This window comes from Rattus norvegicus, chromosome 8, assembly GCF_036323735.1.
Source record: "Rattus norvegicus strain BN/NHsdMcwi chromosome 8, GRCr8, whole genome shotgun sequence".
Taxonomy (NCBI): Eukaryota; Metazoa; Chordata; class Mammalia; order Rodentia; family Muridae; genus Rattus; species Rattus norvegicus.
In genome coordinates, this window is record NC_086026.1 from 55,263,780 (window position 1) to 55,286,524 (window position 22,745).

Here is a 22,745-nt window from a genome sequence, read left to right on the forward strand (position 1 = left end):
TCTCCTCCTTAGACTTAAGTATTTTACTGAGCCAGAAGTCTTGTACTATGAAAGTAACCTTCAAGTCAATTAAATGATAATTAAAACCTGTGTGTCAGGCAGGACACACATCTGAGAATAGGAAGGGGACGAAAACATTGTTTATATTGACTTTTGTTTCCCATGGTATTGAGTTTGCTGATGGAGAGCAAAGGTAATAGGATTATAGAGTATGATTGATGTTCAGGGGAATCTAAGTTGGATTTGGAGGCCAGGACAGAAAACAGGGTCTCTCTGTGTAGACTTGGTTGTCCTGGAACTCCTTGTGTTTGACTAGCCAGTCTCCTGCTTGTGCCTCCTAAGTGCGGTATTAAAAGTGTGCCCCAGCATGCCCTGCATTGGATTTCCGTATTTTTGAAAATTCTGCTTAAATTCAGTAAGTGGAGAGACAGTTGGGAACCAACTAACCTTAACTTTCTATGGCAATGGTTCTTGATTTAACTGCCGACTATAGATTGTGGTATTGAGATGGAGAAAAGAAGCTGCCATTTAGAATTGGGCAGTTTTCTTGTACTTTTCTTCTTAGAATTGGAGCTTCCCAGCCCTTCCACTGTGGAGTTGCATCCTAACTGGTTAGTAAGGTGTTGAGAAAGGCCTTTGCTGAATCAGAAACTATTTCTCCATAGGTTGAAGAAACTGATCAAGTAAATAGTTTATAATTTGAATATGCAGATGGTTTTAGGAACTCTTCTGGGCCTGGCTTAGTTTTGAAAGAGGGAAAAGATTTACTGTTGTAAGGGGCATACAAACACAGCTCTCTGACAGTAGCGTTTGATTTTATTGGCTCAACAAATATAATTATTGCACAATACATAATCTTCCACTGTGGTAGCTAATGAGATACAAAGCTACGTAATTACAGCAACACTTATTTTCCTTATAGAATTTGGCGGCTACTAAGTAAACAATTTAAAGACTTTATCTTAATTAGCTTAGTTACATGCCGTCATTGACTGAGTCTTCTGTTTTTCTTCTGGGTGCTGCACTTCACATCTCAGCTGAACAGAGAGAGATTAATTATTTTAAGTCAGGGCTTCATCTCCCAGCATTTTAGCCACCTGGCTTTCCTTAATTAGGGCTGGCCGTCATTCACATGAGCTGAGTTTGAGTCTGAAATGCTTATTGAAAGCTTGTGAAAGTCAGAAACGAGGAGAGTCCTGGGAAGTAAAGCTCCTTAAAGGTGATGTGAATTTTATGTCCATTGGCTTCATTCATCTGTGTTCATGGAGCCTGGATTCTTGGTACTGAGACTGGGCAAAGACCTGTGCTGTGTATCAACTTCCACACACGTACTGATGGTTAAGCTGCACACATGTAGACGGGCTGTGGGTGAGACACCCCTCCGGTCTTTTAACTGCTCCCTTTCTAGCCTGCGATGAGCTTGGGTATGTTTCATCTGCCAACCAGTAGAATCACAGAGCACAAATGAGAACATCCAGGACTTGTCTGTAAATGGGTTTCAGCCATAGGAGGCAGGAGCTGCCCTTGAGTACTAGGCTTAGTGGGAAAGGGTGCTTGGGTGGGCACTATGGACAGGCTTTGTACACAGAAGACTCAAATGTTATGTCTGTGACATCCCAACAGGGCTGTTTGAAGCTCAGAAGGGCAGGTCACAGGCCCAAGATAATAGCAAAAACCCTCTAGGAGAATTAAAGGTGATGTGTGTGCTCAGGACAAAAGTGGACCCTTGATGGGAGGGTGGCTCCTGGAAGGAGCAATAGAGAGATGGCAAATTGGAAGGAGAAAGATTTTTTAAAAAGTAGGGTGAGTAAAGGCAAATACTTTGAGAAATCCTTGGGTTATATTTCGACGAGAAAACCAGAACTTAATTGTACTGTTGGAGCATGGCCTGAGAGGTCAGACTGTGGTCCGGGGCTCGCTCTGTAGGACAGGCTGGTCTGGCAGCCTCTGTTGAGTGCTGGGATCGCTGGCATGTGTGACAATACCTGGTTTGCTATTGTCTTTTTTTTTTTTTTCCCTCCTGATGCTCTCACAGTGGGGGATCTCCCATTTTCTTGTTTCTGTGTAGTTCACTTAGGGACTGTTAATACTAGCCTAGATTTTAAAATATACATGGAGTGACCTCATATACAGCATAAAGATTATAGTTAATGATGTTTTATTTAGGGGTTTTCATAGGTGCTTTTGCCAAAGGGGGAGGGTAACTGTGTGGGATGGCGGTCTGTCTGCTGTCTATCAAAGCATCATGTTGATGTGCTTTAAATATACCTTACAGAGATGCTATAAAAAAGAGAAGAACCGTCCACGGGGGCTGGGTGTGGTGGCTCACACCTGCAGGGCCAGCACTTGGGAGGTTTAGTCAGGAATCCCAGGCCAGCCTCTGATATACACATAGTAAAACTTTAAAATCAAAAGGTATGATTATGACATTAAAATCCAAACTTCTTACATGAATATTCAGATTATATTATGGCCCAAAGCCTACATTATTTTTAAAATTTTTTTTATTTGTATATGTGTTAACCTAATTGCCTCCCCCCCCGTGTGTGTGTGTGTGTGTGTGTGTGTGTGTGTGTGTGTGTGTGTGTTTATACCTATATGTGTGCATACTCAGAGAGGCCAACAGAGGGCACTGGATCTAGGAACTGGAGTTCTGGTGGCTGTGAGCTGCCATGTGGGTGCTGGGAGCCACACCTGAGTTCCACGGGAGCAGTCTTTACCCGAGGTGCTTAGGCCCATTCACTGCCACTCTTCCATGCCGACTCCGGCCTCAGCTGAGTGTACTACTCTACTTAGCTCCGACCTGCATGTGGCGTCTAGCTCATGCAGACCTTTCCTAGGGAACCTGTCTTGGCCTCTGCACCTAGAAGGCAACATTTCCTTCTTGACCACCTTCTGTCACATTATCTATGGACAGTGCAATGTTATGATGGGCTTATGGTTATGTATATGGTCAGTGATTCAGAAGAAAGGTGGTACCGCTGTGTTATACCCAACTCCTAGCTTAACTCTTGGCTCACACAGTATAATATTACTGGCTTGCATTTCTGTTTACTGAGTGCTCTAGGCACAGCTCCAAACCTTACTCTTCTGTAAAGTAATAGCAGCTCCTCACTTCTTCAGTGTCCTTGTGAGAGTTAAATCAGGTAATCACGAAACATGTAATTGGGTGCCCACTGTGTATTAGGAATTCAACAGATGTTCGTCATTACAACAGAATGTCCTTAATGTGCAATTTTTACTGTTTTAAAATACACCCTTTGAAATTTGACATTCAGGTTTAGTTAGCTAATATGTAGCTATATTCATATAAAATCATATAAAATTGGTTTATTTTTCTTCCCTTCTATTTAACAACATTTTAAATGTTGATTTTTGTGATTTCTAAGTGTGTGTGTGTGTGTGTGTGTGTGTGTGTGTGTGTGTGTGTGTCTGTGTCTGTGTCTGTGTGTCTGTGTGCGTGTGCAAGCGGGTGCACACAGAGCCCGGTAGAAGGCATCAGGTTCCCTGGAACTGGAGCTGAAGATGGTTGCTAGCTGCCTGATGCTAATGAATGCCGTGAGCTGAACCTGAGTCCTCTGTGAATTCTCACCTCCCAGCCTCCAGCCCCAGCTGACAATATTTTAAAGCTCGTCTAACTTGGGAGATGCTCTCTCGCTGTTGTTGTTTGAGCAATAGAGTGGAGCTGGAGCATCAGGGTCCACTTTTCCTGTTGGGCCAGCTCTGCTTGCTGGAGGTGACAGTGGCATTTCTCAGCTGTGGCTCTCCTCACTGAGGTCTCTCATGCTTTCCTCACCTCTGCTGAAACGCAGACAGCTTATGACTTGGCACCTTTTAAACTATTAAAAAATTTAAAAATTGCTGTTTTCAATGAGATATCTTGAAAACAATACTACAAATTAAAATTACAATCTAAAGAGCTGGGGCATGGTGGCCCAGCAGAGGCAGGCAGACCTCTGTGATTTGAGTGTAGCCTGGTCTACAAAGCAGTTTTCAGGACAGCCAGGGCTACACAGAGAAAACCTGTCTTGAAAAATGAAATACATAAGTAAATAGAGAAATAAATATCAGACTCTGAGAACAGTAAGTAAATAGATAAACATTGTAACCTGAGAACAGAGAGCATTTCTGTTTATAGTCTACCTGTATCCTCCTCTAAAAGCCAGGGGCTCTCTTGCAGAGCTGGTCCATGGTTACTTCACAGTGAAGGACTTTATTTTATGTTTGTAATCAAGACAGATGGTGGGCATCTTTTAATGGACCAGAGATGATGGTGGTGGTGGTGGTGGTGGTGGTGGTGGTGGTGGTGGTGGTGGTGGTGGTGGTGATGGTGATGATTATGGTGGTTGTTATTACCGACTGTCCCATGACACTTAAACATGCCCAGCTTTTTCAAGGATATCCTCAAATTCCAGAGCCCTCCCTTCAAGTGGGTGGAGACATAGTTCAGCCATTCTGACCTTGATTCATCATCTATAAGAAAGAAGTGTTGGATTTTTAGCAATGATCAGAGGAGTCATGCAAATGGAGAGTCATTTATTCTAGATCAGGGCCAGATATGTTGATTTTCATATAAATCGTTATGGTCGGTATTTTGTAAAAGTCTGAGTGGTTCTTTGGTTGTTTGAGTGGGTTCAGATAAGGCTGAGAAAATATGAAGACTGCTTGGAGGCAGGGGGTAGCTTGTCTTCAGATCCAGAAGGTCAGGAGTACCATAAGGAGAGTCCCTAGACAGGCCATCTGCTTTCATAGGTGTGAATGATTCTGGCTAAGGTTTCTACCTGCTTTGTGCTCAGAAATCAGATAAAAATAGTTCCTTTCCCCAGAACACACAAGAAGAGGAGACATTAGAAAACTTAGAACTCTTGAAGTGGTACAGTCTCATGGCTCTCAATGTATTGGAGTTTGAGAAGCCAGGTGGAAACAGAAAATAGGTGACACGAGCTACCCTGTCTGCTGGCGTGGAGACCAGCCTTCGAATCAAGTCATTGGCTCTGCGTGCTTCTGTTGGGGTATCTGTGTGCCTGTGTGTCTGTGTGTGCGTGCAGGTGCGTGTGCTAGATTGCCATCTTTTTTTTCTTTGCCTTGGAAGATGTCTCTTCATCTAGGTCTATCACTCCTGTCACACAGGAAGCTGACTCTGAATGTTTTGTGTAACTAGAACCTCCACCAGACGTCCCTGTGCCGCTGGCCTTAGCTGAGACATTGAGGGTTGCTTTGCCTGGTTTACACCTCGATGCTTCCTTCCTTACGGTTTGGAAGTGCAGAAACCCAGAGTCTCTCTGTAGTTTTCATCTTATTCATATTTCTTGCTGAATGCTGTTGAAAGAGTCAGAGTCAGATCCTTTGCCAGTAGCCTCGTGAGCAGGGTCAGGACTTTGTGTGGGAGCAGAGTGCTCTCCCCTCCTCACACCCTTCCCTGACGGCCTGTTTAAGTTGCTGCCCATCTTTAGTGAACTTCTAGACTTATTCTGGTCCTCAGTGATGACTCTCTGTTTCGAACTCAAACATCCCAATTTTCCCCATGAGTCATGTAGCCCTCGTCTTGTTTTGCTTTGCTATCTCTGTGGTTGGTTTTTATTGTTATTGCGGGCTGCGTGAGGACAAGGCCTACTGGTAATGTGTTAGGCAGAATTACTCAGTAGGGCTACTTGGCAGTCGTCCTTCCTGTTAAATGGCATGAGGATACATTAGAGCATTTATGAGAGCTCAGAGTCTCTCAGACTTTTCAGTCATGCTCTCTTTGCCTTTGGCCTTGATGAAAGTACTGTTGTCCTGTTGTCTCTCCCTTGGTTAAAACCAAAGTTACGGCCAGGAACTTAGGATCCACCTTAGTAGTCTGATATTCTAGTGTGTGTGTGTGTGTGTGTGTGTGTGTGTGTATGTGTGTGTGTGTGTGTGTGTGGTGTAGAGTGGGAATAACAGTGTTCTTTACTCAGGTTTGATTTTTTACCACTGACTTCTCGTTTTGTTTTGTTTTTGGTCAGGGTCTCACTATTTAACTGTGACCATCTTAGAACTCAATTATGTAGACCAGGCTGGCCTTTGACTCACAGAACTCATCTTGCCTCTGCCTCCCGAGTGCTGGGATTAAAGGTGCATGCCACCATGCTCCACCACTAAGTTTTTAAAAACTGGAAACATGGGGATGTAGAAGTGGTTGAATGGTTAAGAATGTTTGCTGATCGAGCCAAGAACTAACTTTCACTTGCTGACATCCATGTCAGGCAGTTTACAATGAGCTGCCTGTAACCGGAGCTCCAGGGAACCCAGCGCTGTCTTCTGGACTCTGCACATGTGTGCACGTTCTGTTTGGTAGGCTGTCTAGTGTACTCTTTGCTCTGCCTTTGACTTGGAGACAAAGGAGTTCTAGAGAAACTAGACATGTGCTAAGGGCAAATTATGTGATGGACTAATTACAATCAGTATGCTCATTCTTGTGTGAGAAAGGCCCACACTACTGCTAAATACAATTATTTTGAGTTCTTGAAGAGGGTATATTTAGATTTTTTTCCCTCTTTCTTTTTTTCTCTAACAAATTGTAGAGAAAAAATAAACCATGAGTTATTTCCTAACTGCCACGAGGAGTGCCGTGTAGGAGCCTGATTTTTGACACCCACCTCAAGAGTTTTGATTCTCTGTAAGCCACAGTGAAGGCTGATCTGGCTGGGTGCAGGCCTGGGAGCCCAGCTTCTCAGGAGACTGAGACCAGGATGGTGAAAGTTCAAGGCCAGCCTGAGCTATTTAGTGTGACTCTGTAGGGGAAGAAGGCTGGGAAACCCACTTGCCTAGAGTTCACAAGGCCCAACTGCCATCCAGCCCAGAAGGACAGCTGTAAAAGTGCAGGCCACTGTCCTCACATAGGGCTGCTGTGACCCCACATCTCCGCAGGTCCTTCGTTCTAAGTCTGTTTCTCCTTGAGATTCTTTAAGAATATTTCTATGCTCCGGTATCATAATTTCCGGAAATGATGCGTATTGTTAATGTTGTTATGAAAAACTGTATCTATGGTATTGCTTTTTATTTGCTTTTTCCCTTCATTTTCTTTCCTTTTATCCACCCACCCACCCATCTGTCTATTCGTCTGTCCATCCATCCATCCATCCATCCATCCATCCATCCATCCATCTAAACATTTCATTTATCCCAGGCTGGTCTTAAACTTGCTGAGTTGTAAAGAATGACCTTTGAATATCTGATCTTGCCTTCACCTCCCGAGTGCTGCGATTGTAAGAATGAGCTGCTGGGTTGACTTTTATGGCGCTGGGCGTAAAACCCCAGCTTTTCACAAGCACTCTACCACATTACCTTTTCTTTTTCTCTTGTTCCAAAAGAACGTGTCTTGGGTTCTAGCAAAGTCTATATGTTGTACACATGAGTAGTGAAGAATGACTTAGTTAGACATGGTGATGTGTACCTGTAATCACAGCCTTGGGAGGCTGATGCAAGATTACTTGCCCCAGCAATTTTGGGTCAACCTAGCCAACTTAATGAGACCCAAAAAATAAGGCAGTTAGTCAGGTGGATGCCTTTAATCCCAGCTAGCATTTGGGAGGCTAGCCTGGGCTATGTAGTGAGAAACTGTCTTAAACAGACAAACAAATAAGTAAGCAAGCAAACAAAAGCTTTCAGATGAACTTTTAGTATTGGGCCTTGTTTCCCATTCCACAAAATTGTGTTGCCATGTAAGGCTACAGCCTTAGCACATTGCCTCATTATCTGACTGTACTCAGTAGCGCTGGCCATGGCTAGAAACTGCTTCCACCGTGTGTCAGGAGCTCCTGTGGAAGGATGCTGAGGCCACAGTCTGGCAGACATACGGCTGCAGTGCTGTTGGTACAGAACCTCCTGGCTATCTAGGTCTAGAAACTTATCTTTAGTTTTGAAGATTCAATATTTTGTGGAATTAGAAAGTGTCTATTAGATATAAAAGATTATGGGTATTCTGGGCATGGTGGTACATGCCTTTAATCCCAGCACTCAGGAAGCAGAGGGCAGTTCTCTGTGAGTAGCCAGTCTAGTCTTCTGAGTGACTTCTAGAACAGCCAGGGCTTCATATATTAATGTGTTAATACTGATGTTGAGATAGTCCATATCATGAATACTTATAATAAGTGAATTTTACTTTTATGTCTTTTTATTGTTTGAAAAAAAATTGAGTTCAACTCCCAAACTGAAAACAATAAAATACTACTCAGAAAAAGATGAATCTAAAGAATTGTTGGTTACATAGAATGAAAGAAGCCAGACACCAAGTAGTATATGTGGCCCGATTCCATTATGCTGTAGAACAGGCCAAAAATAACCAGCAGTGCCTATCTCTGGATCAGTGGGAGGAACTTGGTGGAAGAAGCTCGGAGGGAAGCAGCTGCATCGTGTTTGAAGAACTGATCACATAGGTCCACACATCGAGTAACAGTCATCAAATGCTATCCTAACTTACGCATCTTATTACGTGCATGCCTACCCACTGATTCCATGTCAGAAAATATCCCCACGATGAAGTTTTATTAATTTCATTTCACATGGACGGAGACTGGTTCTTGGGGAAGGAACTTGTCCAGGTTCCCAGAGCCAGTACATGTTTGAATTCAAGGATCTGTGCACCACAGAGCTGATCGGCTTACAAAAAGGGCCTTGTATTTGGTGTGTACATTAAATGCACTAAGTATTGTCCAGGATACCACTGTAAATACCACAGATTATTTTGAAATATACAAGGGTCTTTGTTCTTTTTTTTTTTTTTTTTTTGCCAGTGACATGAAACTTTCTTTTTTTTTTTTTTCTTTTCTTTTTTTCGGAGCTGGGGACCGAACCCAGGGCCTTGTGCTTGCTAGGCAAGCGCTCTACCGCTGAGCTAAATCCCCAACCCGGGTCTTTGTTCTTGAATGAGTAGATTTAACATTTTATTGAATCGTTTTGTAATGTTTGTGTTTTATACTATTCTCGCTCCTGGTGCTTGCCGTAAATCATGTTTTTCTCTCCTCATATGATGCATGTTATCAGATAAGTACTTAAACAATGGTTAAAACTTTTAATTAATTAATTTTATGTATATGCGTGTTTTGCCTGCAAGAGCCTGTGTACACTGCATTCATGCCTGGTGCCTGAGGCCACTGTGTGGGAGCTAAGAACAACACCCAGTCCTCTGCCAGGGCAGCAAGTGCTCTTAACCTCTGAGCCATTTCTCTAGCCACAACAATGATTCTAATATAAAGTAAGGGTTTTTTTCCTTTTTCTTTTTTGTTTTTGTTTTTTGAGACTAGCTCTCTCAATGTAGTCCCGGTTGTCCTGGAACTCTCAGTGTAGACCAAGCTGTCCTTAATTCACAGAGAACTGCCAGTCTCTGTCCCCTGAATGCTGAAATTAAAGGTGTGTGCCACTATACCCTGTTTTAAGTAAGATTTGAATCAGGTGAAAAAGAGAACTTCGGTGTATGGACCTTATGATAGATTTCAACTGCTCAGAGATGTGAGGTCAACCCTTTCCTCTTTTCCTCCCCAACCCCCACCCCCCCTTTTCTGGAGTGTGTGTGGTTGTATTCCAAGATGAAATTAGAGTAGAAATAATTTTTTTTGGACGGTGGGGTTGGGGAATCAAGAACAGCAGGGGTCAGGATTAGGCTTATTGTTTATTTAATACACCAATATGTGACAGTAGGTTTTAGGCTTAAGAGAAATCAAAATATTTATGAGTGAGTGCTTACTAAATTCTAGGTCAAGGATAAGACATAACCTATATTATGACTTGAGAGATGGCCGAAGCTTATTGCTTTCTGTTATCTATAACATATGCTCTTTCTTGTGAGGAAGTATTTCTAAGTATCTTAAAAATAAAGTCTTTAAAGACGCTTTAATTTGTTGCCTAGCTTGACCAGAGTAAGGAAGGACTTTAAGGATTTCTGCAAGGAAGACCGGTGTTGAGAGCATGCATTCACTTTCTTTCATAGCTTGCCTCTGCAGATAATAGTGTGCATGTGTGCACTGCAGAGAATGGCGTGCATGTGTGCACTGCAGAGAATAGTGTGAATGTGTGCACCTCCAACCTGTATTTGTAGCATCATGTGAGAGATGATGTTTTAAATGCTCCTACCGGACTAGTGGTAGAATCTAGCTGTAGTACCTACTGCCATGGTCCATGCCTGCCATCCTGGTCATTACATTGTGAGATGACATCCTCTTCACATCTCAAAATTGAAAAAAGGAAACAGAAGCCCACTGACGGAAGAAATGCAGAAAGGTAGACAAATGATTCCTGTTATTGTTACTGTGTTTCCATCTTGGACTACAAATGTCAGAATTTGAAAGGAACATTTGCTCATTTTTAGCTACTTTTCTATTACCCAAAGAAACAAACAAAAACCCCATTTTTATTTAAATAAAATATCTGAGAATTAGAAAACAATGTGCATTTCTTTATAAGATGTATCTATCTATCACCCCAAATTGTAGGGGATTCACACTGAAGGGATTGAGTCTTTTTGGTGTTTCCTTTTAAACAGAGAGGGCTGGGGATTTAGCTCAGTGGTAGAGCGCTTACCTAGGAAGCGCAAGGCCCTGGGTTCGGTCCCCAGCTCCGAAAAAAAGAACCAAAAAAAAAAAAAAAAAGAGGAGGGTTGTCCAAAAAAAAAAAAAAAAAGCATACCTCCTTTTAAACAGAGAAACACGCAGTATAATGACTGTGTGACTTTGATAGGTCCTCCTCCTTTGCTGTATATAGCCGAGGCTGGCCCAGAACTCAGGGTCATCTTGTCTGCTTCATCCTCCATGTGAGTGAGATTGTAGGCATCCATCATTATGCCTAGTTCTTTCCCTCTGTCACCCTTTCTGTCTTTCTCTTTGTCTCTGTCTGTCTCTCTGTCTCTGTCACTCTGTGTCTTTCTGTCTCTCTCTTTCTGTACTCAGCATGCACATACTAAGGACCAAACTCATGGCTTTATGCATGTTGCAGTAAATATTAAAAAATGGGTAACCTTTTATCCCGTGCTGATACCGGCACCATTGGACCACATGGCACTGCAGGGTACATTTACCTCAGCGACTCCACGCTGCCTCTGCATACTCTCAGACCTAGGCGGTCCATGAGTCGTTCCAGTGTGGCACCTTGCCACACTGCTCCCTACAGTTAGTTCCAACACCGGTGGGCTATGTGGAACTAACCTAAAATCAGGGCTCTAGAAGTCCAGCAACCGCTGGCCCATCACAGCTCCCTGCCACAGACCCTGCCCACACTCCAACTGCTCCCTGGTAGCTAAGGTATAAACTCCCAACTACCCGGTGAAATCAGGACTCAATAAGCTGTAATTTAGCAATCAGATTTATATGTTAAATTCTCAATCCACACAATACATCCACACAATATACTCACGAAAGGGAGGTGGGAACAGAGGTTTTAGAAGGAGAGGGAAGAGAAAGGAGCGGAGGCAACATGGAGGCAGCCGTAAACGATCCATCGCATGTATCTCTACATAGATGGTGAGTTGTTTGGAATAGTTCTTTTTTTAAAAAAAAAGTTTTCTTTAATTTTATTTATATGTGAGCACACTGTAGCTGTCTTCAGACACTGCAGAAGAGAGCATCCCGTTGTAGGTGGTTGTGAGCTGCCATGTGGTTGCTGGGATTTGAACTCAGGACCTCTGGAAGAGCAGTCAGTGCTCTTAACCGTTGAGCCATCTCTCCAGCCCGTTATGACTATTTCTTAAGGGATGGATTTCTATAGGTCAATCTATAGGTGGGCGGTTTATCTTTGTCAGTTGGTTGTGGAGCTGCTGAGATAAAAGTACCCTGCAGCGCCATGTGGCCCAACAGTGCCATTACCAGCACGGAATGAAGGGTTACCCATTTTTTAATATTTACCACAACATATACATGCTAGGTAAGTGTTCTACCACTGAGCTATACCTACTACCCCCGTAAGGGTTTTTACTTTGTTTATGTCCTAGCTGCAGGAAGTATCTATACGCAGTTTGTGGCATTGTCTCTGCCATTATCCTATTTACTAACCCATCTGACCTGGGTTTGATTCCCAGCATCCACATGGTAACTCAAACCGTCTACGCGGGTTTCAGGTGATCTGATGCTCTCTTCTGATCTCCATGAGGAAGTCATGCATGTAGAACGCATGCATGCATGCATACATACATACATATGTACATCTGTGCAAGCAAACAGAGCTGTAAGCAATGGATGTGTGGATGAGAGCTTACAGTGAGTTACTTAAGGGGGAGGTACATACGCTGGTCTGGTCTGGTTACTAGAATGGCCTTGGGGTATAAGTGTATTAGAGAGGGAAAGGCAAACAACACATTGCTTTTTCTTTTTAATGGTGTGGGTATTTTACCAGCATGTATATCTGTGTACTTCATGGGTACCTGGTGTCTGGAGGCCAGGAGAGCTGTTGGGTCCCCTGGAAGTGAATTTACAGAGATGGTTGTAAGCCACCATGAGGGTGTGGGAAACTGGATTTGGGTCTCTGTAAGAATGACCTGTGTTCTTAATTTCTGTGCCATCTCTCCCTACCTGGAGCAGGTTTTTTTTTTTTTTTTTTTTTTTTTTTTTTTAAAGAACTGGGTCTTATAGTCACTGGGTGCTGTGAACTCATTGTGGAGACCAGACTGGCCTTAAACTCATACACAGATCTGCTTGTCTCTGGCTCTCTAGAGCTGGGATGAAAGGCATTTACCACTATGCCCAGACCCAGGTGATGGACTTTTTTATATATAACCTCAGAGATTTTCAATCAATGTGTGTGTGGGGTTGCACATACATGTTGTATGAGTATGTATATGAAGGTTGCACATACACATTGTATGAGTATGTATATGAGGGGTACACATACACGTTGTATGAGTATGTGTATGAGGGGTGAACATACGTGTTGTATGAGTATGTGTGTGAGGGGTGAACATACGTGTTGTATGAGTGTGAGGGTTTGCACATACATGTTGTATGAGTATGTGTGTGAGGGGTGAACATACATGTTGTATGAGTATGAGTGTGAGGGTTTGCACATACATGTTGTATGAGTATGAGTGGGGGCCAGAAGTCAATACTGTATCTCCTTTTTTTATTGTTCTCTGTCTTATTTTCCCAGACAAGGTCTTTATGAAACCTGGAGCTTACCATCTGGTAGGTTAGTTAATCAGTAAACCCTGGGATCCTCATGTGTCTTTCATCTCATAGCACTGGGTGACAGGCATGCAGTACCAGCTCACAGAGATCCGCCCGCCTCTGCCTCCTCAGTGCTGGGATTGGAGTGTGTGCCATTATTGCTCGGTCCAGCTATCCTTAGATCATAAGTCAATTCAAAATGGACCACAGGTTTAAATGCTTTAAATGTAAACTGAAAAGCTAAGAATTTTCTGGGAAAAACAAGTAGAAGATTTTTTTTTAGAAACTGAAACAAGGTAAAGCAACTTTGACACCAAAAATCATGATCTATAAAGGGAAAAAGTGGTAAAGCTGGCTTCAAAAAACTCAAAACTTTTGCCCATCTGGAAACTATGCTAATGTGCTGTAATCCAAGCGCTTGGGAGGCCAAGATAAGAGGGTCAGGAGGTCACAGCCAGCCAAACCGTGTTACTAAATGACCAAACTTACTGCAGAGTGGGAAAAGATCTGGTCAGTCGATGCTCAGTGAACGAGCAGTGCCAGTCGCCCTGTGCCCGTGAGTTCCTCATCCTAGGAGCCATCCAGTTGTAGGTCCAGAGGATCATCCGTCCTAGAGACTGCATGCAGATAGACCGTGTTGAATAAGTGTCTTGACTATCTTTGGATTTTGATAAAGGACGGAATATTCTCAAATTAGTGCTCCACAATTAGAAAAGGGTCTGCTGCCTCTAGAGGAAAGACTTCCAGGCTCTAGGTAAGAAAGTCCCGGTCACCTAGTTAGACATTGGCAAGAGGGAAAGACGTTTTACCAAGAGGAAGTACAGGTGGCCTGTACAGGGACAGAAGATGTGGTGTATGTGTTGGTCAAACTTAATAAATTCAAAAAGAAAGCCGAAGGCACACAGAGCATAGTGCGGTGTCAGGACCTGTCAGCTGTTGTGTGTTGTGTTTGCCTACCTGCCTTCCTGCCTTTGTGTGTAGTATGTAAGTGAATGTTCACACGTGTGCAGATGCGTGTCTGTGTGAGCTTGTGTGGAGGCCAGAGGGCGGTCACCTTCCTCTCTTGCTCTCCACTTATGTTTTGAGATGAGGTCTTTCTCTGAATCTAGAGCTGGCTGTTGTGGTAGACCAGCTGGTGAGCAAGCCCCCAGGGCCTTCCTGTCTTATGTGGCTGCTGGGGACCCAGACTCACGTCTTCCTGCCTGTGCGTGGGTACGTGATCCACTAAGCCATCACCCTAGCCCCTACATTTATATATATTTTTTATACATTTAGCTGGATGTGCTGGGTTTCAACATCTCAAGTACTTTATATGTCAGTTATAACTACCTATAAATATAAATTTTTAAACAGTTCATAATCATGTTTTATGGCTTTACTATAATTTAAATTTCTGCTGTGTGTTTAAGGCTTTTCTCTTTTGTAACTCTTATAAATAATGTCCTGATAAATAATTTTGTATATGAGGCCACAGTCAGGACTTCTGGATGCTTAGAGTAGATTTTGAGGTGTGAAGTCACTGTTCATGGGCCTAGTGTACTGGAGATTACATGTTAACGAGTCAGCAATGTGATGTGCAGAGAGGCTTTCAGTTTTCATGTCAGTGGGTGGGGGAATACATACACATACACGCATACTTGTGTGCACACATACATATATTACACGCATTGTGGAGAAGGGAAGGAAATCTGCCTGTTCTCACTTCTGCTCTGGGCTCCTGGTACTTAACTCATCTCTCCTCTGCACCGTCTCGTCTGCTCCTTGACACTAGTGGTCCCTGTTTTCTGTGACAGTTTGGGTTCCCTCTGGCTCTGCCCTCAGCCTGTGTATGTGTTTATGTTCTTCTTTTGCTAATCAGAACTGGCCCTTCACCTTCCACTGCCGCTTACGGTGTGATCGCTATTCCTTCAGGATTTTAGGTTCCTATTGCCCACTAGATTCCTTTGCCTTAAGCCACACTTCACAAATTGTTAAGTTTACCAACTCCCCACTTTCCCTGACGACGACATGACCTTTCTGTGTTTGAAGCAGAAAGTCTGGAAGGTAGCCTACATTTCCCTTTGAATTTTGCTCAGCATGTCTTGTCAGTTACCATGTGTTAAGATTCTATTTCCAAAATAGCACCCTAATTTGTTACCTCCCCCTTTTCACGTTTGTAATTGAGGCCTCACATTTGATGTGCTGCTGCGCTGGAGTCTAACTGGCGTGCCTATTTCTGGTCTCGTACCCCTCTTTTTATCTCGCCCACTGAAGCGAGTTTGTATTTTTGAATCCTGGATTTTAGCATCTTACTCATGTTCACTGTCCAATACCGCCTATAAAGCAAAGCCTGCTATCCTTAGCCCAGCATTTGTGCGCCAAGCTCCAGGGCTTGGCTCCTGCTGTTACAGCCTCATGTCTGCAGTGTCTGGGGTGGCTACAGGCTGTGCGAAGGTGCTTCCTTTGTATGCTATGTGTCTGTCTTCTGGCCTCAGGGCCACTGATCATCCATGGTCTCCACTTGCCAGATCTCTATGACATTCAGTCTCCTGTGACACTGTAACTGCCCAGAGAAAGGGTCGCCCCACAAGACCTCCTCACCCTATCCCCACTCCCCAGTCCCGTGTCAGGGTGCTTACCTCCCTACCACAGCTAGAGTGTCCCTGACCACTAAGCTGGATTATAGCACACCTTCTCAGACCACCTAAAGCAGGAACCGTATGCACTTTCTATTGCCTTAGACTATTTAATAATGAATGTGTTTAATAGCCATGTCTTGTGCAGATGAAGGAAGAAGGATCTCAGGGGAAAAGCGAGGGAGAGTTTGACTTTGAGGGAGAGTTCAGGTGTGGAAGCCATAGAATGGAGTTCGAGTCCTCCCAGCAGCTCCTTTCTGTCCAGCTCTAGGCAGACCACTCTCTCCTTGCTAGAAGCAGCAATGGTAGCAGTATTGAAATAGCAGTTGCTTTTTGAAATGGCAAATGCCTGCACATTTCGGTCTCTCTTACGAGTACCGGTAGGTCCTGGACACACAAGCTGCTCCCTCGGAGTGCGGTTTGAGGCTTGGAGGAGACGGGCCCATCAGTTACAGGTCAGGTTATACTTGGCTTTGTGATAACGTGGGTGCTTGTGGACCGGTTGCTCTAGTCTTGCCTTGTCTCATGAGATGTTCAAACAGTGAAGATAGGCTGGGTGAGTCACTTTGAGACAAGTAGCCCAGAATTCTTATTTAAGGTCTCTGATGTGAAATTTCCAGGGTGATGAAGCATGCAGATGTGAACAGAGTTCCATGTTATTTCCTGATGTGGCTTGACTTTTCTAACTATTCCTGGTGTCAAACCTGTGTGCCACTAGCCCGCCTCGTTTTCCATGTTCTCTCTAGAGATGTATAGTTAGCGGCAGTGACTAATACATTTTCAAGAAATGATGCTATAACCTTTACATCTGACGCGTAAGATGGGACTTAAGGCTGTAGCCTTTGCACTGCATCTGGATGACTACATGTTCCCAGCCAGTGAGTCACATCGTGAATATACATGAACTTATAAAACAAGCTTTCATAAGAACCTCTGGTGATCTGAAACAAACCCCCATCAGCCACAGTTCCCAAAAGCTTTCCATTAGTGCTGCCTGTGCCTTGACTGTGTCCCTCCCTCATCTCTTGTACTGAATTTTAATATTTCCCCCATCCTTTTTCCACTTGGAGGTACTTAATTTCACTGTTTTTCTACTCCCTTTGGAGTGAAACTGCCAAAATGCAGGTTAAGTTAACTAAAGGGCAGCAGCCTGGGCCGCACTGGCACATCAGACTTCTCGATACTTAAATTAGAAAGTATTTCTTGTGAGTTGATTTCTCTCCTTCTATAATGTGGTCCTGGGGATGGAATTGAGGTCAGACTTAGTAGCAAGCCCTTTTGGCTGCTGGATGTTTGTAATTGTTAAGTACCGTCCTGGGGACTAGAGATGGCTGAACAAGAGCACTTGCTACTCTTGCAGAAGACCAGAGCTGGGTTCCTAGCACCCATGTTGGGTGCTCACAACCTCTTGTAACTCCAGTTCCAGGAGATCCGATGTCGTCTTCTGGCCACCTCTGCCACCTGCACTCAGGTGCACAGGCACACATGGAAGTAAATTCAATCCCTATTGGGTAGCTGGGCATAGACACCGCTGTCTCAGCACCCAGGAGGCTGAGGGCTGTGCCCAGCTAAGTGCTCCGCCATTCACCTCTGTCTCAGGGATGTCTTTTAAGTGAGATCATACACAAAGGCACTGGAGAGACTTCTGATGGAGACTCCTGCTCAGTGTTGTAGTGGAGTAGATTCCAGGACCACTTATACCCGCTGATTTTCACAGTAGACTACGTTTAGAAAATATCACCACCGTATTAGTTAGATTTTCGACAGTTGTGATCCAAAGCAGCTTGGGAGGATGAGGGAAGTCAAGGTAGGGATCTGGAATAGGAGAGCAGGGACCTCGGAAGAATCACTCGTTTCTCGTGGCTGTACTTGGCTCTCACCCCCTACCTCTTTTCTTTTCTCTTTTGTATTTTGAGACAGGGTCTTACTCTGTAGTCCTTGGTGACCTGGAGCTCACTCTGTAGAAAAAGCTGATTTTGGAGATTCACCTGCCTCTGCCTCCTGAGCGCTGGGATTAAAGGCGTGTGGCACCATGCCTGTCAGCCTGTCTTATTATAGCACCCAACACCAGTCCAAGGGTGGCACTTCCCATAGAGAGCTGGGCCCTCCCACATCAGTCATTCATCAAGAAAACCTCTAGTGGAGCCACTTTCTCTTCCAATGACACTAGCTTGTGTCAGGTTGATGTAAAGGTAGGAAGCACAGTGACCTTAATTTTGGTTATGTCACCAGATGGCCTTTTACAGATGTCATTTATGCAAGATGTTGTGCCATACCCTTGCAGTCTCAGGACTGGAGAGGCTGAAGCAGTAGGCTTGCTGCTTGCCAGTCTGGGCTGTACAGTGATTATCAGATCAGCTAGGGCTACTCAACAAAATCCTGTTTCCATTTAAAATTTAGAATCACTATGAACATTGAAAATCTCTGGGTGTGCCTATGAGGAACCATCTGGCCATCTTGTCTTGGACTCAGGGTGCTTTTTTAGATAGAAAAACATATTGCAGGAAATGTATACAGTGCAGAGCTTAGACCCCTCACAGCAGCCACAGCTTTAATCAAGATGTTGGGAATTCCTTTCATTCACCAAGTTCCTTCGTGTGCTTCTTTCCAGTGGACCCTCAGACTCCTTTACTTATATAATGAAATGGTCAGATCTGATGGTATAAGTAATACAAACTCAAGTTTTTGTAGACTATGTTTTTATTGATAGAAAGGAGTGTTAGCATGAGCAGAAAGTTCTCCAAAGAAGGTTCATTAACCAGTAGGTAAAAGGTTAATACTGTTGGTAAGCGGAGTAGCCCAGCTCCTCAGAGCTCGCTGCCCTTGGTAGTGCCCAGCATTGTCACAGGCCAGGATCCTCTGTCACTTCTCCTGTGAGAAATTGAGAGGCATCCTGTAACTAAGCAACCAGGAGATGCTGTTTGTTAAAAGCAACTTTTTAATTTTTATTTTATGTGTCTGGATTTTTGCCTGCAGGTCTATCTGTGCACCACAGTGTGCCTGCTGCCTGAAGAGGCCAGAAGAGGGTATCAGACCCCTGGAAATGGAGTTACAACCCCGTGTGGGTACTGGGAATTGAACCACTGAGCCATCTTTCTATCCTGCCAGTACAATTGCGTTGTGCTTTGATCTCAGTAGTTGGAATACACTAAGCAGTAGGCGGAAGGCATACAGGGCTAGTCAGGCGCTCATTTTTTGAACCCTCAGGCTACATCTCCCTGTTTGCAAAGTGTCTCTGCTTAGCTCTCTGGGCTGCGATGGGCTTCAGTTAATGTTTGGAGAGCTGTGTAAAGAGTTGTCCCTGTGCTTTGACCACGGTGACTGAACAAATCTGTACTAAGTGGCTGACCTTTGGTCAATGCCTCGCTTTCTCTGTGGACTTGTAATTCTGTTTTTCGTTTGTACAAATAGTTCTGACAGCTGAATGCTTGATTCTCTCCTTGCACCTTAAGAGTTTGCTCTTTTGGTATAAAGCTTCTGAGAATACACTGGGTGGTCGCAGTGCTTGTAAAGGTGTGTGCTCTGTGATGTTAGCTCGTATGAATACCTTTCTCAACAAACAAATGCACACTTTGATCTAGCTCACGAGTCGAACCCTGGATGGGAGCTTGTTCTTTCTTCTGTGTGTGTTTTAGCTAGTTACTGATGTGGTTGAGGTGGGGCCTTTCCTGGGGGAAAGTACAGCTTTGAACTATGTTCCCTGTCAGGTAGAAATGATGTGCCCCAACAATGCCCACGAGTCACTAATATCTATAACCTGCTTTATTATTATTTACCAATGAGGGAAGATTCAGGAGCAAAGGCTGATGCTTGTGTAGCCCCGGTGTTGGGTGCTGATGGGGAAAGGGCCTGGGTACAGGGTCTGGGACATGCTGAGCAGGCCCTCTGCCACCCAGTTGTATTTCAGTCCGACCCAACCCCTGGGCCTTGTTTGTTTGTGTTTTTATAGACAGAGTCTCAGGTAGCCTGGGCTGGCCTTGTTTGGAGCTGAGGATAACCCTAACTCCTCTGTCATCTCCTGAGTGTTGGGATCACAGACGGGAACCATGTATCAGACTAACATATATAATACACATGGCTCTGGTTTTTAGTTTCAGTATGGTCCACTATTGTGTCCGAGACCAAGTTCATTGAAAACTGTCATACATCAAACAGGCACTGACATAACTACTACACATATACAGTGCACTGCTCCCCACAAAGCAAGCTGCATCCTTAGAGCTGGCGAACACTTGTTCTTTCTTTAGTTAAATATAGAAAAGGGCTGAGATTTGGGGGGAGAGAAAATTAAATTAAGACATTCAAAATGGGTAGACTTGGGCTGGAGAGATGGCTCAGTGGTTACGAGCACTGACTGCTCTTCCAGAGGTTCTGAGTTCAATTCTCAGTACCCACATGGTGGCTCACAGCCATCTGTAATGGGATCTGATGCTCTATTCTGGTGTGTCTGAAGATAGTAACAGTGTACTCATACATAAAATAAATAAATCTTTTAAAAAAATGGGTAGACTTGCCTACCTTAAGCATTAGGAAACTGGAAAAATTAACTTCAAATTTCTTGTTACCGTTATCGTTTACACAAACATGCAGCCCCTTATCAGGTACACGAGTGAAGGATATAAACCCCAAATCATGGCTTTAAACAAGTGCATAGTAGCAACCGCTCTGCTTACTGAGATGCTGTCTTGTCACTCCATAGGGTTCATGTGGTGACTACTGCAGTCCCTCATGTACCCAGAGGAGTGCTTATACTTTGAAGCCAGCCTGGGCTCATGGCAATACTTTTGTCTTAAAACAAAACAAGGGGTTGGGGATTTAGCTCAGTGGTAGAGCGCTTGCCTAGGAAGCGCAAGACCCTGGGTTCAGTCCCCAGCTCCGAAAAAAAAAAAGAACCAAAAAAAAAAACCCAAAAAACAAAACAAAACAAAACAAAACGTAAGCAAATAACTTTAAAAGAACTCTGCTTCTGTGGTGTTAAAGGGAGTATTTTTAAATATTGCCCATGTGTATTTAGGAAAAACACCTTTTTTTTTTTTTTTTTTTTTTTTGGTTCTTTTTTTTTTTTTTTTTTTTTTCGGAGCTGGGGACCGAACCCAGGGCCTTGCGCTTCCTAGGTAAGCGCTCTACCACTGAGCTAAATCCCCAGCCCCAGGAAAAACACCTTTAATAGGGAAGAAAGAGGTAACTAACCCTCCAGGTGAAGCCTAAAATTACATTAGTAGTATGGCTGCAGGTTAGTGGGTGTCCCTGGCTGGCACGAGGGAGGTATGTCTTGGGAGAGCAACGTCACAGTAAAATGACACAAATGGATACAGAAGAGTGGAAATGGGATATGAAATCACCACAGGCTTCATCTAGTCCCTGTGTTGTACCAGGGGGTGGTGCTTACACCACCTCACCTTGTGTCATTGCCAGCGTGTCACTGCAGCGCGTCACTGCAGCGTGTGCTGTTGGCCTTCCCAACAGTAAACCTTACTGACTTAATTTTTTAACAAAATGACAATTAACAAGGAGAGGGATAGAAATCTTTTACAATGAATGAATTGACTTTTAAGTTTGAATACTGGCAGAAGAAGAGGTTTTGGTTTCTAATGAATTCTGTTAGTCGATCAAGCTCTGTTGAATTATGAGATGTTTATATTGAATTTACTTAGCAATCATTTATTTCTACCTACCTCTATGGCCCTTCTCTTGGGGCTTCCTTTTTCTTCGTTTGTAAAATTGCAACTTGCATTGTGATGTCTGCTGTCTTATCCCAGCTCTGGAATGCTGAGATAGATGGGTTTGTTTCCTTCAAACAATTTTGATTTTGCAGACTTCTTTCTCTGGGCTGCACGGCCTTCGCTTTTCTTTTGCCTTCTTCCCTGCAGCATATGCTGGCCTGTGGTCCAGGGTCATTCCCATTTGCATCACCCATAGGAGATCTTATAAAGATGATTTTGATTAGTTCCTGGTATCAAAAAATATCAACCTAGGACTCAATGTGGCTTTGCTCACATGGGCCCTGCCTGTGATCCCAGCATGGGACAGAAGAAATAATGCACTTAGAATCAACTTAGTGCTTTCAGAGAGCCACATTAAGGTTGGAGGGGCAGCTCGGTGGGTCAAGTGTGTCCACCTAAAGGCTTGGTGCAGCAGTGTCTGTCACCAGGGCCAGGAGGACCCTGAACCCTGGAGCCTAAATGCACTTTCCTCCTTTAAGTTGTTTATCTCTGGCATTTTGTCACAGCAGAAGGAAGGTAGTAACACAAGAGTTACTTCAGTTTTGAATAAAAAGTATATTCTCACATCCCATGGGGTGTTCTCTCTCCTCTACCCATGCTAAAACAGCACTGCACACTGTGCTTGCTTAGTAAAGCTGTGTTTTCCGTTGTAATTGAGATATCACTAAACATTAAACTACCTACACAGTTTCTCTCTCTTTGACAGGTGAAGAAACAGACTTGGTGAGATAAATTTTGCTCAGACTAAGTAGCTAAGCACAGAAATATATATTGCCCTTTTGTACATAGAATTTATAGCTTCTTCAAAGGAGCTGCATAACCAGTTTGTTTCCCACTAGAATGGTGACATACTCGGTTCCCCTTCTTCTCCTTCTCTCCTTTCTTTGTTTGAAACTTGATCTGGGTTTTGTTAGATTTATTGCCCAGGCTGGTCTGAAGCTCTTAGAAGCGGGGAATACCCCTTTCCCAGCCTGTAGCACAGGACCAAGGGCACATGCTGCCACTCTTGGCAGTACTTGTTTTCTTTCGTCAAGACAGGGTTTCTCTGTGTAGCCCTGGCTGTCCGGGAACTCACTACGTAGACTAGGCTGGCCTCAAACTCAAAGATCTGCCTCCAAGTGCTGGGAGTAAAGCGTGCACCACCACTTCTGGGTGTATTTGTTTTCTTGAGGAACTGTACCAGTCAGGCCTGGTGTTGGAACTTTAGTTCTAATACTTGAGAGGCTGGAGTGGAGCCACATGGCAAACAAACAAACTCCATAAAACCCTTCTTAATGTATTTTTAAAGTTGATTTATA

General features: G+C 43.8%; 1 protein-coding gene and 1 long non-coding RNA gene across 3 annotated transcripts in view; both read left to right on the forward strand.

The window, feature by feature from the left end:
* Sik3 (SIK family kinase 3) overlaps positions 1 to 22,745 on the forward strand; it is a 210,170-nt gene that overhangs the window by 54,811 nt on the left and 132,614 nt on the right. The window lies entirely within an intron of this gene.
* Positions 1 to 22,745, forward strand: part of LOC120094333 (uncharacterized) — a 108,244-nt gene that overhangs the window by 54,486 nt on the left and 31,013 nt on the right. The window contains exon 2 of the long non-coding RNA XR_005488642.2: positions 1 to 22,745. This exon is cut by the window's left edge and continues 30,331 nt beyond it; it is cut by the window's right edge and continues 31,013 nt beyond it. This is a non-coding gene — a long non-coding RNA (uncharacterized LOC120094333).